Source organism: Triticum urartu, chromosome 3, assembly GCF_003073215.2.
Source record: "Triticum urartu cultivar G1812 chromosome 3, Tu2.1, whole genome shotgun sequence".
Lineage (NCBI taxonomy): Eukaryota > Viridiplantae > Streptophyta > Magnoliopsida > Poales > Poaceae > Triticum > Triticum urartu.
In genome coordinates, this window is record NC_053024.1 from 280,458,741 (window position 1) to 280,474,784 (window position 16,044).

Genomic DNA, 16,044 nt, shown 5'->3' on the forward strand with positions numbered 1-16,044 from the left:
GCTATATTCTCTGACTTCTGTGAAAAGATTTGTGAGGTTTTCATGGACGATTTTCCATCTATGGTTCCTCTTTTGATGATTGCTTGAGCAATATTGATCGAGTTTTGCGGAGATGTGAAGAAACTAATCTTGACTTGAATTGGGAAAAGTGCCACTTTATGGTTAATGAAGGTATTGTCTTGGGGCGTAAAGTTTCTGAAAGAGGTATTGAAGTTGATAAAGCCAAGGTCGATGCTATTGAAAAGATGCCATGTCCCAAGGACATCAAAGGTATAAGAAGTTTCCAAGGTCACGCCGGATTTTACAGGAGGTTCATTAAGGACTTCTCAAAAATTTCTCGGCCTCTGACTAATTTATTGCAAAAAGATATACCATTTGTCTTTGATGATGATTGTGTAGAAGCATTTGAAATACTTAAGAAAGCATTAGTCTCTGCACCTGTTGTTCAGCCACCTAATTGGAATTTACCCTTTGAAATTATGTGTGATGCTAGTGATTATGCTGTAGGTGCTGTTCTAGGGCAAAGAGTTGATAAGAAATTAAATGTTATTCATTATGCTAGTAAGACTCTAGACAATGCTAAAATAAATTATGCTACTACTTAAAAAGAGCTTTTAGCAGTTGTATTTGCTAGTGATAAGTTCCGACCTTATATTGTTGATTCTAAAGTAACTATTCACACTGATCATGCTGCTATTAAATACCTTATGGAAAAGAAAGATGCTAAACCTCGACTCATTAGATGGGTTCTCTTGCTACAAGAATTTGATTTGCATTTGTTGATAGAAAGGGAGCTGAGAACCCCATTGCAGACAACTTGTCTAGGTTAGAGAATGTTCTTGATGACCCACTACCTATTAATGATAGCTTTCCTGATGAACAATTAAATGTTATAAGTACTTCTCGTAGTACTCAATGGTATGCTGATTATGCTAATTACATTGTTGTTAAGTTTATACCACCTAGCTTCACATACCAGCAAAAGAAAAAGTTTTTCTATGACTTGAGACATTACTTTTGGGATGACCCACATCTTTATAAAGAAGGAGTAGATGGTGTTATTAGATGTTCTGTACCTGAGCATGAACAGGAACAGAGCCTACGCAAGTGTCATTCCGAGGCTTATGGAGGACACCACGCTGGAGATAGAACTGCACATAAGGTATTGCAATCTGGTTTTTATTAGCCTACTCTCTTCAAGGATGCCCGTAAATTTGTCTTGTCTTGTGATGAATGTCAAAGAATTGGTAATATTAGTAGACGTCAAGAAATGCCTATGAATTATTCACTTGTTATTGAACCATTTGATGTTTGGGGCTTTGATTATATGGGACATTTTCCTGCCTCTAATGGATACACACATATTTTAGTTGTTGTTGATTACGTTACTAAGTGGGTAGAAGCTATTCCAACTAGTAGTGCTGATCATAACACTTCTATTAAAATGCTTAAAGATGTTATTTTTCCGAGGTTTGGAGTCCCTAGATATTTAATGACTGATTGTGGTTCAGACTTTATTCATGGTGCCTTTCGTAAAATGCTTGCTAAATATGATGTTAATCATAGAATTGCATCTCCTTATCACCCACAGTCTAGTGGTCAAGTAGAGTTGAGCAATAGAGAGCTCAAATTAACTTTGGAAAAGACTGTTAATAGGTCTAGAAAGAACTGGTCTATGAAATATGATGATGCATTATGGGCATATAGAACTGCATACAAAAATCCTATGGGTATGTCTCCGTATAAAATGGTTTATGGAAAAGCATGTCACTTACCTCTCGAACTAGAACATAAGGCATATTGGGCTATTAAAGAGCTTAACTATAATTTCAAACTTGCCGGTGAGAAGAGGTTATTTGATATTAGCTCACTTGATGAATGGATAAACCAAGCTTATGAAAATGCCAAGCTGTTTAAAGAAAAAGTTAAAAGATGGCATGACAAAAGGATACAAAAGTGTGAGTTTAATGTAGGTGATTATGTATTGCTATACAACTCTTGTTTATGATTTTTTGCAGGAAAACTTCTCTGTAAATGGGAAGGCCCCTATGTTATCGAAGAGGTCTATCATTCCGTTGCCATAAAAATCAACAACTTCGAGGGCACAAATCCGAAGGTGGTAAACGGTCAAAGAATCAAACATTATATCTCAGGTAATCCCATAAATGTTGAAACCAATATTATTGAAACCGTAACCCCGGAGGAATACATAAGGGACACCTTCCAGACCGTTTCAGACTCCGAAAAGGAATAGGTATGTGGTACGGTAAGTAAACCGACTCCAAAACAATTTTTAAGGCAATATTTCTCCGTTTTGGAATACTTAGAAAAATAGAAAAATAAGTAGCAGTCTGGGAAGGACACGAGGGCCCCACGAGGGTGCTGGGCACGCCCTACCCCTGTGGCCGCGCCCCCTACCTCATAAGCACCTCGTGTGCCTTCCGGACTCCGTTTTCTTGCACGATACGTATTTTGGTCGGTAAAAATTCATTATATAACCTCCTGAAGGATTTGAATCTCGTATCACGCAAATCTCCTCTGTTCTTGTTTCGAGCTGTTTTCTGTTAGGATTTTCCAGGCTAGGCATCATGTCGTCTCCCTCCTCCAACAATGGTGACAACGATGCTTGTCTAATAAAGATAGATCTGAAGAGGGAAGAACCCACGAGGGTCAACAAGGATGAAATGATCAAGAAGGCCACGGAGGATCAAGCTCCGGCAGCAAAAGACATCCTTCAGCTTGATCATAACCTTCTTACCCCAACTGAGATCGAAGCTTTCAAGATGATTGAGTTAGCTCATATACAAAACAAGTATCTCACACAAGAAAATATTTTGTTGAAGGAGCATATTGTCGCACTCAAGGGCATTATTCGCAAGCTGGAGGACCTCTTATGCTTGATGTGCGATTATCCGTCACCTCCACCTTCTTCACCGACAAAGGAGATATAATCACATGGGTATGGGCACTCCCCTTGGCAACTGCCAAGCTTGGGGGAGGTGCCCCGGTATCGTATCACAATCACTACTCCTATCTTTACCGTTTTTTTCTTAGTTCGATCCTATTAGTAGTATCTTGATCTAGTAGAGTAAAGTTTATGGCATGATCTAGTTTTGAGTTTTGCTTTATGATCTCTCTTTGTAACCAAGTCCATGAGCTATATATAATAAAGATTAGTGTTGAGTCAAGGGCTTGATTATTTTGCCATGATCTTGGGTGAATAATAGAAATAAGAAAAGAATAAAAAGAAACAAAAAGTTCATATTGATCTTATTGAGAGTAATGACTTCACATAGAAAGAGTATGACGATTAAAATTTGTTGGGAGTTGAGACATAGCTTTGGTCATTGTTGCAATTAATAGGAGGTAATAAGGAAAGAGAGGTTTTCACATATAGATATATTATCATTGACATCTTTTATGATTGGGAGCACTCATTAAAATATGACATGCTAAAGAGTTGATGTTGGACAAGGAAGACAACGTAATGAGTTATGTCTTTCTTATATCTGAGATAAAGTATGTTGTCATGGATCCTCTAACTTGTTGAGCTTGCCTTTCCCCCTCATGCTAGCCAAATTCTCAGCACCAAGTAGAAATACTACTTGTGCTTCCAAATACCCTTAAACCAGTTTTGCCATGAGAGTCCACCATATCTACCTATGGATTGAGTAAGATCCTTCAAGTAAGTTGTCATCGGTGCAAAGCAATAAAAATTGCTCCAAATATGTATGATTGATTGGTGTGGGAGAAATAAGCTTTATACGATCTTGTGATGTGGAAGTAATAAAAGCGACGGACTGCATAATAAAGGTTCATATCACAAGGGGCAATATAAAGTGACGTTCTTTCGCATTGAGATTTTGTGCATCCAACCATAAAAGCGCATGGCATCCTCTGCTTCCCTCTGCGAAGGGCCTATCTTTTATTATTATCTTCTACCTTATGCAAGAGTCACGGTGATCTTCACCTTTACTTTTTGATTTTATCCTTTGGCAATCTCAGCATGTTGGAAAGAACATGATATATATATATATATATCTAATTGGATATAGGGGAGCATGAATTATTACTGTTGACATTACCCTTGAGGTAAAAGGTTGTGGGGCAAAACTATAAGCCCATGTCTTTCTCTGTGTCTGATTAAAACTTCATAACCAGAAGTATTGCGTGAGTGTTAGCAATTATGAAGGACTAAATGATAGTTGAGTATGTGGACTTGCTTTTTAGCTCTGACATAGACTCTTTCTGATGTTATGATAAATTGCAATTGCTTCAATGACTGAGATTATAGTTTGTTAGAGCCCAATAAGGTTTATGATTTATACTTTTGCATTGTGAATAGATCATCACTTGAACATAAGTAATCATATGACAAAATCTATATATGTTGCTGTTATGAGAATAATCATGATGCCTTCATGTCCGTATTTTATTTTTATCGATGCCTCTACCTCTAAACATGAGGACATATTTATTGTTATCGGCTTTTCGCTTGAGGACAAGTGAGGTCTAAGCTTGGGGGAGTTGATACGTCCATTTTGCATCATGCTTTTATATCGATATTTATTGCATTATGGACTGTTATTTCACTTTATGTCACAATACTTATGGCTATTCTCTCTTATTTTACAAGGTTTACATAAGGAGGGAGAATGCCGGCAGCTGGAATTCTGGGCTGGAAAAGGAGCAAATATTATAGACCTATTCTGCGCAACTCCAAAAGTCCTGAAACTCCACGGAACATCTTAAAATAAATAAAGAAAAATCCTCGCCAAAGATGAAGGCCAGGGGGCCCACACCCTTCTCACGAGGGTGGGGAGCGCGCCCCCCTCCTAGCGCGCCCCCCTACCTCGTGGGCCCCCTGGTGGCTCTCTGACGTCCATCTTCTCCTATATGAAGTCTTTCGATGAGAAAAAAATAAGAGGGAACTTTTCGGGACGAGACTCTGCCGCCACGAGGCGGAACCAATCTAGAGCACTGGCAGAGCTATTCTACCGGGGATACTTCCTTCCGGGAGGGGGAAATCATCACCATCGTCATCACCAACGCTCCTCTCATCGAGAGAGGGCAATCTCCATTAACATCTTCACAAGCACCATCTCATCTCCAAACCCTAGTTCATCTCTTATATCCAATTCTTGTCTCAAAGTCCGAGATTGGTGCTAGTAGGTTGCTAGTAGTGTTGATTACTCCTTGTAGTTGATGCTAGTTGGTTTATTTGGTGGAAGATCATATGTTCAGATCCTATATGCATATTATTACCCCTCTGATTATGAACATGAATACGCTTTGTGAGTAATTACGTTTGTTCCTGAGGACAAGGGAGAAGTCATGCTAATAGTAGTCATGTGAATTTGGTATTCGTTTGATATTTTGATAAGATGTATGTTGTCTAGCCTCTAGTGGTGTTATGTGAACGTCGACTACATAACACTTCACCATTATTTGGGCCTAGAGGAAGGCATTGGGAAGTAATAAGTAGATGATGGGTTGCTAGAGTGACATAAGCTTAAACCCTAGTTTATGCGTTGCTTCGTAAGGGGCTGATTTGGATCCATATGTTTCATGCTATGGTTAGGTTTACCTTAATACTTTTGTTGTAGTTGCGGATGCTTGCAATAGAGGTTAATCATAAGTGGGACACTTTTTCAAGTAAGAACAGCACCCAAGCACCGGTCCACCCACATATCAAATTATCAAAGTATCAAACGCGAATCATATGAACGTGATGAAAACTAGCTTGACGATATTCCCATGTGTCCTCGGGAGCGCTTTTCCTTATATAAGAGTTTGTTCCGGCTTGTCCTTTGCTACAAAAAGGATTGGGCCACCTTGCTACACTTAATTTACTTTTGTTACTTGTTGCACGTTACAATTTATCTTATCACAAAACTATCTGTTACCACTTATTTCAGTACTTGCAGAGAATACCTTGCGGAAAACCGCTTATCATTGCCTTCTGCTCCTCGTTGGGTTCGACACTCTTACTTATCGAAAGGACTATGATAGATCCCCTATACTTGTGGGTCATCAGCTACCGTCGACCTCCTCCAGCCTCCACGGGATCCTTTTCATCCAGCCTCCACCGCGCGCTACTCCACCGGCTACTGTTCAACTACCCCTCCACCGTCTACTGTTCATCCAGCCCTCCACACCACGGGGTCCTGTTCAACCACCCCTCCACGGGCACCCCTCCACCATCTACTGTTCATCCAGCCCTCCAGACCATGGGGCCCTATTCATCCAGAGGCAACACCATCGCTCACTGTTCATCCAACCCCCCCCCCCCCCCCCCCCCCCCCCCACTGTTCATCCAGTCGATCGCCTTCAGTTAGTAGCAGTAGCGAAGGAATCGCTCGATCGGGTTCAGTTAACAGCCATTGATCGATCGCTCGGGTTCAGTAACGCGTAGCTTGCAGTGAAATCGCTCGGGTTCAGTTAGAGCCCAATGCCTCGCTCGGGTTCAATTAGAGCCAACGCCTCGCACACACGCGTGTACGTGTACGAGAGAAACACGCATCGCTCGGCCCCGACCTCCCACCGTAACCGGGAACTACCCGAAATTTTCCTCGCCCTCGCTTCTACCATGGTTTTTTCCGTCATGGGCGGCCCAAAGTATGTCATGCAGCTACGTCTCCGGCCCGCCCAGGACAAAAAGCCCATTTTCTGTCATGATTTTTTGTCATAGAAGTAGGATCCCACCACATCTATGATGATACCGGGTTTTGTCACAATTATCATCATAGAAGTGTCATATGTATGACACAATTTTTTTTTGTCCAGCCCAAAATGTCACGGATGTGTCTTTTTTTGTAGTGGTATTCCGCTTCGGCGGTGGATAAGGATACCGAGTTTTGTTTCTTGGAAGATCAAGACACAAGAGATCTACCAAGAAATTGACAAGTACCCTAAGTGGACTTTCTATCAACCTTGTCACTGGCATTGTCCGAGTCGGAGTAGCCAACAAGATCAAAGGAGGCCCTCTTTGGATACCAAATGCCAAAATTTGGTATATGGATTAAGTATCTCACTATCCTTTTCACAGCCTTAATACGACATTCTTTAGGAGCAGCTTGATATCGTGCACACATGCACACACTTAACATAATATCGGGGCGTGAAGCACATAGATATAACAATGAACCAATCATAGAGCGATAAACCTTTTGATCAACCGGTTCAGCATCTTTGGTTAAATCAAGATGTCCACTAGTAGGCATGGGTGTAGTCATACCTTTGCATTCTTGCATATTGAACTTCTTGAATAAGTCCTTGGTGTACTTCGTTTGAGAGACAAAGGTACCTTCCTCAGTTTGCTTGATTTGCAAAACAAGAAAGAATTTGAGTTCACTCATCATTGACATCTCAAACTTCTCCGACATTAGCTTTCCAAACTTTTCACTAAAATGAGGGTTAGTTGATCCAAATATAATATCATCGACATAAATTTGGCACACAAATAGTTCTCCATTAACCCTTTTAGTAAAAGAGTAGAATCTATTTTTCCAATTTCAAAGTCTTTTTCAATAAGAAACTTGGTCAAGCATTTATACCATGCTCTAGGAGCTTGTTTAAGACCATAAAGAGCTTTGTGAAGTTTGTAAACATGATTAGGTTTCTTAGGATTGACAAATCTGGGAGGTTGCTTAACATAAACTTCCTCCTCTATTTCACCATTTAGAAAAGTACTTTTAATGTCCATTTGGTACAAGGTGATATCATGATTATTATCATAGGCATGTAAGATGCGAATGGACTCAAGTCTAGCAACGGGGGCATATGTCTCACCATAGTCCATACCTTCGACTTGAGTGTAGCCTTGGGCGACGAGACATGCTTTGTTGCGAACTACTTGTCCATCTTCATCTTGCTTGTTGCGAAACACCCATTTTGTACCAATGATGTTGTGCTTGTTGTCGGGCTTCTCAACTAATGTCTAAACTTGATTTATCTCAAAGTTGTGTAGCTCTTCATGCATGGCATTTATCCAATCCAGATCTTCCAAAGCTTCTTCAACCTTCATAGGTTTAATGCTAGAGATGAATGAATAGTGTTCACAACAGTTAGCTAAACGAGTTTTTGAGTGAGTAATTCTCCCGATTTGGATATCATTGTAGATTTTCTCGACGGGATGGTCTTTAGCAATTCTTGCTTGAACTCGTGAAAGCTTTTGCTTGGATCTTGGTTGAACATATTCTTCATCTTGTTCTTCTTCTTGGCCTTCTTCGTTGTTGACGTTGTCGTTCTCTTGTCGTGGTGGAGAAGAAGGTTGTTGGTGTTCATCTTGGTGCACTTCCTCGTTTTCTACATCTTGTTGTGTGCCACTTGTGGATGCTTCCGTATCAACTCTTGGTTCACCTTGTCATGGGGTAGAAGCTTCCACTTGGACGGAGGAGGTACTCTCCTTCACCTCCGTTGGACGAATCTTGCCAATAGACAAGTCTTTGATTGCTTCCGAAGGGTCTTTGTCTCCTACATCAATTGGCAATTGCTCTACTTGCGAGCCGTTAGATTCATCAAACTTCACATCTACCGTCTCTTCAACCTTTCGGGTGAAATTATTGTAGACACGGTATGTGTGAGAGTTTGAGCCATAACCAAGTAGGAAACCTTCATGAGACTTAGGAGAAAATTTAGAACGGCGATGCTTATCAAGAATGTAGCACTTTGAGCCGAATGCTCGAAAGTATCCAACTTGTGGTCTGTTACCAGCGAGGATCTCGTATGCCGTCTTGCCGACTAGCTTGTGAAGATACAAGCAATTTGTTGCATGACAAGCTGTCTCAACCGCTTCCACCCAAAAGTGCTTTGGCGTCTTGTACTCATCAATCATCGTTCTCGCCATTTTGATGAGTGTACGGTTCTTCCTGTCAACAACTCCATTCTGTTGAGGTGTGTGCGTAGCTGAGAACTCATGTGAAACCCCTTCTTTGTCAAGAAAGGTGTCCACATTTGCGTTCTTGAACTTCGTTCCGTTGTCGTTGCGAACCTTCTTGATTTTCACTTCAAATTGATTTTGGGCCTTCCTAGCCAAGTTTTTGAAGATCTTTCGGACCTGTGACTTATCATCGAGAAAGAACACCCACGTAAATCTTGAAAAATCATCAACTATAACTAGACCAAAAGAATTTCCACCGAGACTTTTGTAAGCGTTAGGACCAAAAATATCCATGTGAAGTAGCTCGAGTGGCCTCCTTGTGGTCATGATGTTCTTCACAAGATGCCTTCCTCCAGCCTGTATACCTGCTTGACAAGCGCTGCAAAGTCTATCCTTATCAAATATGACATCGTTAATGCCAAGGATATGATTTCCTTTAATAAGCTTGTCAAGGTTTCGCATACCAACATGACCTAATCGTCTATGCCATGTCCAATCTTTAGAAGATTTAGCAATTAAGCAAGTTCTAGGTTGAGCCTTTTTAGTGAAATCAACAATGTAAAGATCACCTCTACGTATACCGGTGAAGACCATTTTATGATTGTCTCTTTGAAACACTTGGCAATCTACTTTAGTAAATAGGACATTCAAACCGAAATCAGCAAGTCTAGATACTGAAAGTAAGTTGTACCCAAGAGATTCAACGAGCATGACATTTTGTATGGTGCTATCATGTGAGATGGCCACCTTACCTAGGCCAACCACCTTACCCTTTGAGTTATCACCAAAGGTGACATACTTTCGAGGGCCGTCGTTTTTAGCAAGCTCACGGAACATATCTTTTTCTCTGGTCATATGATCAGTACATCCACTATCAAGAACCCATTCCTTTCCTCCAGCCATGTAGCCGCGAAGATTTGACATAAGACCAAAGTGTCTCATTGCACCATTAAGATCATAGTCACTATCATCATCATCCTCATCATAGTATCCATGTTCAACATCATCTTGTGATTGATCAACTCCTAGAGAGGTTAAATCATTAGATAAACGATCATTTCTATGGTTATCTTTATGAATTCTAATAGCTTTGGAAATGATATTGCTAATGATTCCAACATCTCCTTTGGCACTCGTAAGATTAGTAAGCTCAAATAAGCAGTCACCAAATTTGGGATCATTGGAACCCATCTTAATCCAAGCAATAGACTTATGGAGAATTTCATCTAGATTTTTCAAGGAATAACTTGGAAAGCGTTCCTCAAGAAATTTCCATATAGTGTAGGCACAATCAAGAGTAGGCAAACATTCAATCAAGTTTCTAGGCAGGCCTCTGGTGATAAGATTAACAGTTCTAAGGTTGCAGATCATGTCAATAGACTCATCAAGGTTAGGATGCAAAGGATCAACATGAGGTGCACAAGGGCTAGAAATGTACTTGTTCAAATGATATTGATTGAAAATCTTAAGAATTTCATTTTTCCACTCATGAAAATATTCTCCATCAAGAATAGGCACTCTATGTCTAAGACTCCCCAAAGTATACTCATCCATCTTCCTCCAATGGTGTTTAAACCAAAGCAATGGAGACCAAAGCTCTGATACCAATTGAAAGGATCGAGAAGAGGTGTCTAGAGGGGGGTGATTAGACACTACGTGCTAAAAGTTGCAGTTTTTAATTTCTTTAGGTTGAAGTGGAGTTTTGGCACAAGTTTAACAAACACAATACATATCAAGCAAGCATGCAAAGAGTATATGAGCAGCGGAAAGTAAAGCATGCAGCTTGCAAGAATGCAAAGGGATGGGATTGGAGTTTGCAAACGCAATTTGGAGACACGGAGATTTTTGAGACATGGTTCCGATAGGTGGTGCTATCGTACATCCACGTTGATGGAGACTTCAACCCACGAAGGGTAACGGCTACGTGAGTCCACGGAGGGCTCCACCCAGGAAGGGTCCACAAAGAAGCAACCTTGTCTATCCCACCATGGCCGTCTCCCACGAAGGTCTTGCCTCACTAGCGGTAGATCTTCATGAAGTAGGCGATCTCCTTGCCCTTACAAACTCCTTGGTTCAACTGCACAATCTTGTCGGAGGCTCCCAAGTGACACCTAGCCAATCTAGGAGACACCACTCTCCAAGAAGTAACAAATGGTGTGTTGATGATGAACTCCTTGCTCTTGTGCTTCAAATGATAGTCTCCCCAACACTCAACTCTCTCTCACAGGATATGGATTTGGTGGAAAGAAGATTTGAGTGTAAACCAACTTGGGAAAGCTAGAGATCAAGATTCATATGGTAAGAATGGAATATCTTGGCCTCAACACAAGTGTAGGTAGTTCTCTCTCAGAAAAAGTAGGTTGGAAGTGTACGTTTGTTTTGATGGCTCTCTCTACGAATGAAGAGGTGGTGGAGGGGTATATATAGCCTCCACACAAAATCTAACCGTTACACACAACTTGCCAATCTCGGTGGGACCGAATTGATAAACTCGGTCAGACTGATTCAGCAAATCTAGTGACCGTTAGGGTTTTCGATGGGACCGACTAGATCAACTCTGTGGGACCGATGTGGTAGGGTTAGGGTAAATCCAAAACTCGGTTTGACCGATTACTCAAACTCGGTGGGACCAACTTGGTTAATAAGCGAAACAGAGAGTTGGCTAAGCAAACTTGGCGGGGCCGATTGCATATCTCGGTGGGACCGAAAATATTGCAATGGGTAACAGAGAGTTTGCAAGCCCATCTCGGTAATACCAAGATCCCATTGTTGAGACCGAACTGATTAGGGTTTCTGGCAGTGGCTATGTCAACTGAACTCGGTGGCTCTGGATAGAAAGAATCGGTGCGGCCGAGTTGGATATTTGGTGTGGGACATATTTGGAAGTGAGAAAGTGGTTGAGGGCAAGCAAGCCATTAAGCAACACCTCATCCCTTCTTAATAGTATTGGCTTTTCCTATAGACTCAATGTGATCTTGAATCACTAAAATAGAAAATGTAGAGTCTTGAGCTTGGAGCTTGAGCCAATCCTTTGTCCTTAGCATTTTGAAGGGGTTCCACATCCTCTAGTCCATGCCACTTCATTGTTGAACTTATCTGAAACATACTAGGTAGAAGTGTTAGTCCAACAAGAGATATGTTGACATTAATTACCAAAACCACCTAGGGAGCAATTGTGCTTTCACCCAGGGCTGCTTCGAGGGGAGCACAACCCACCAGGGTGCGCCTGGAGGCCCAGGCGCGCCCTGGTGGGTTGTGCCCACCTTGGGTGCCCCCGGACCGCCTCTTTACTCTATTAATACCACTGATATTATAGAAACCCTAGGGGAGTCGACGAAAATCAATTACAGCCACCGCAGAATCCAGAACCACCGGATCCAATCTAGACACCATCACGGAGGGGTTCACCACTTCCATTGGTGCCTCTCGGATCATGCGTGAGTAGTTCTTTATAGACCTTCGGGTCCGTAGTTAGTAGCTAGATGGCTTTCTCTCTCTCTTGTTTGATTCTCAATACAATGGTCTTTTGAAGATCCATATGACGTAACTCTTTTTGCGGTGTGATTGTAGGGATCCGATGAACTTTGAGTTTATGATCTGATCTATCTCGTTTTATCCATGAAAGTTATTTGAGTTTCTTTGATCTCTAATATGCATGATTGCTTATAGCCTCGTATTTCTTCTCCGATATTTGGGTTTTGTTTGGCTAACTTGATCTATTTATCTTGCAATGGGAAGAGGTGCTTTCTAGTGGGTTCGATCTTACGTTGCTTGATCCCAGTGACAAAAGGGGAACTGACATGTATGTATTGTTGCTACTAAGGATAAAACGACGGGGTGTATTTCTACATAAATAGATCTTGTCAACATCATGTCATCGTTCTTATTGCAATACTCCGTTTCTCCATGAACTTAATACACTAGATGCATGCTGGATACCGGTCGATGTGTGGAGTAATAGTAGTAGATGCAGGCAGGAGTCGGTCTTCTAATCTTGAACGTGATGCCTATATAATGATCATTGCCTGGATATCTTCATGAATACTTGAGGTTCTATCAATTGCCCAACAGTACTTTGTTTACCCACCATTTGTTATTTTTCTCGAAAGAAGCCACTAGTGAAACCTACAGCCCCCGGGTCTCTTTCTCATATTATTTGCCTTTGCGATCTATTTTATTTTCCTTTTATTTTCAGATCTATTAATACAAAAATACAAAAATACTTTGCTGAAATTTATTTTATTTCGCGTTCGAGCTATCAAACTACTACAATTTATTCACGCCCGTTTGCCAATTTCTGGCGTCGTTACCTGAAAGGGATTGACAACCCCTTTAACACGTCTGGTTGCGAGTATTTGCTATTTGTGTGCAGGTGCCGTTTACGTATTGTTGCTTGGTCATCCTACTGGTTCGATAACCTTGCTTTCATCACCGAGGGAAATACCTACCATCGTTGTGCTGCATCATCCCTTCTTCTTTGTGGAAATACTGACGTAGCTTGAAGCCGCATCAAACGGAATTTCTGGTGCTGGTGCCGAGGAGGATCTTCAACATATAAGAGGTTCCTAATCAAAAATCTCATCTCCTCGCAATTTACATTATTTGTAATTTACCTCTCCCCCACTTCACAAAAAATTGCTGTTTTATTCACCCTCTTTTTCGTTTGCTGTTTTCTTGCCAGATCTACCCGTGTTCTTGCTTTCTAGTCATAATGGCTAGCGTTCCTACTCCTCCTTTGTCACTAGATCTTGAAGTTCTTTACTTCAACCAAAGACATGGAGAAAATTTGAAAGATGCTTGGTATAGACTTATGGAATCTTATCGTATTTGCAATTTAAAGGGGGCGCTAAGATCTTGCTTCGTAAATTTTACATAGGACTGGCTTTACATCATAGACAACTCCTGGATTTCGCCGACAAAGGGAATTTTATTGAGCTTGATGCCAATGCTGCCTATGACATTTTAGAAGGAATTTTGGGGGTTCCACCTCAAAAGAAGGGGTTTTATTTCACCCCGGAGGGAGTTCAAATGTTGGACAAACTTGGTGATTTGCATAAACACATGGTTGAATTACAAAAATATAATGAACCCCTCAAACATCTCAATGGTAGTATAAATCACATGAATACCTTGATTACTCTTTGAAACAAGCGTTTGGATATTTTGGACCTAAAGATGGTTTCTTTTCCTGAGAATTTAGGGAAATGTAAAGAGCCTTCCGGGTTTGAGAAAACCCTTACCAAAGTAGCAAAAACTATGGATGACAAAACTTTGATCCTTGCTTTATGCCTAGCTAAGGGCGTAAAACTATAGCGCTCGTTGGGAGGAAACCCAATGAATAAAATTTATTTTTGATTTTTGCTTTCTGTTCTTGAGTGTTAGAAAAATTATGCTAGATTGTGTTTTTTGTGTTTTAATTAGTGTTTATGCCAAGTAAAGCCTTTAGGATCTTCTTGGGTTATAGTTGTTTGATCTTGCTGAAAAACAAAAACTTTTGGGCTCACGAAAACAATTCTCATTTCAAAGCAGAGAGCGATAAAATACTAATTCTTTTTGCAAAATATTAATATACAAATTTCCCAGGTCGTTCTAATGTTTCAGAGTTTTTGGAGTCACATTGGTATTCGAAATATCCAGATTGCTACAGACTGTTCTGTTTTTGACAGATTATGTTTTCTTTCCGTTGTGTACTTGTTTGGATGATTCTATGATTTTATTTGATGAGTTTTTTTATAGAAAAGTTGGAATACAGTAGATATAATGCAAGAACAAAATGTGAATTGGTTTGCTACCACACTTATAGTAGTGATTTGCTTTCTAATACTAACGGATCTCACTAAGGTTTTGTTGAGTTTTGTGTGATTGAAGTTTTCAAGTTTTGGGTTATCTTACGATGGATGAAGGAATAAGGAGTAAGAAGAGCCTAATCTTGGGGATGCCCCGACATCCCAAGCTATTATCCAAATAGAGCAAGCAACTAAGCTTGGGGAAGCCCCGAGTGGCATCCCCTCTTTCTTCTAACGACCATAGGTATTTTACTCGAAGCTATATTTTTATTCGTCACATACTATGTGTTTTGCTTGGAGCATCTTGTATGATATGAGTCTTTGCTTGTTTTATTTTCTGTTTTAAGTTTTGATTCCTTGCTGGACACACCTATTTGAGAGAGAGAGAAAATTATGCCATGACTTGTTAGAATTGCTCTCTATGCTTCACTTAAATTTTTATGAGCTATGGACTTGCTCTAGTGCTTCACTCATTCTTTTTGAGCACGGTGTGCTTTAGTATTTTTTAAGAAATGCTCTCTTGCTTCACTTAGATGTATTTCAGAGTTAGTAAAATTTACAAGAAATTCTCTCTTTCTTCACTTAAATTAATTTGAGAGAAAGAAATATTATGCTCATGATCTTCACTTATATTTGTTTAAGCTTATTAAAAGCAACACATGAAAATTAGTCCCAAAGTGATAGATATCCAAGAAGGATATAATAAAAACTTTTATGAAGACCGTTGGACAAATAAACTTGATTTTTAGTAATAGTTTTGAGATATGATGATGTGATATGTGAGTCATGTTGATGAGTAATTATGCTTTAGTAAGAATATTGGTCTTAAAGTTTGTGATTCCCTATGCAAGCACAAAAGTCAATAGTCATGCAATGAAATTATATCCTACTTGTGGTGCATTATTCGGTGTTAATTATGCTTAATGCTCGCTTATGAGATTATTCGTTTCTTCGTTGGTTACTTCTCAATCTTTCGCTAGCCTTCATTTTGCACTAAGTATGATCACTACTTGTGCATCCAAAATCCTTAAAAACCAGTTTTGCCACATGAGTCCACTATATCTACCTATATGCTGTATTCTTTTACCGTTCTAAGCAAATTTGTATGTGCCATCTCTAAAATTCAAAATAAATTTGTCTTTTGTGTGCTCGTACCGCTCGCGAGGCGGTGAGGGGTGGCAAATATTTTCCATGATAGATGTATTATTCTCACGATCAGTGTTTATTCACTTGTCATTGCACGAGAGTAAGGCAAAGGTATTAGGGATGCCTAGTGCCGAAATGAAAAATGAATTTACTTATGTTGTCAAATAATAAATTCCTTGGAAAGTGTTGGTATGGAAGGCACCCATGGATTCAGTTAGCCATGGAAAGTGA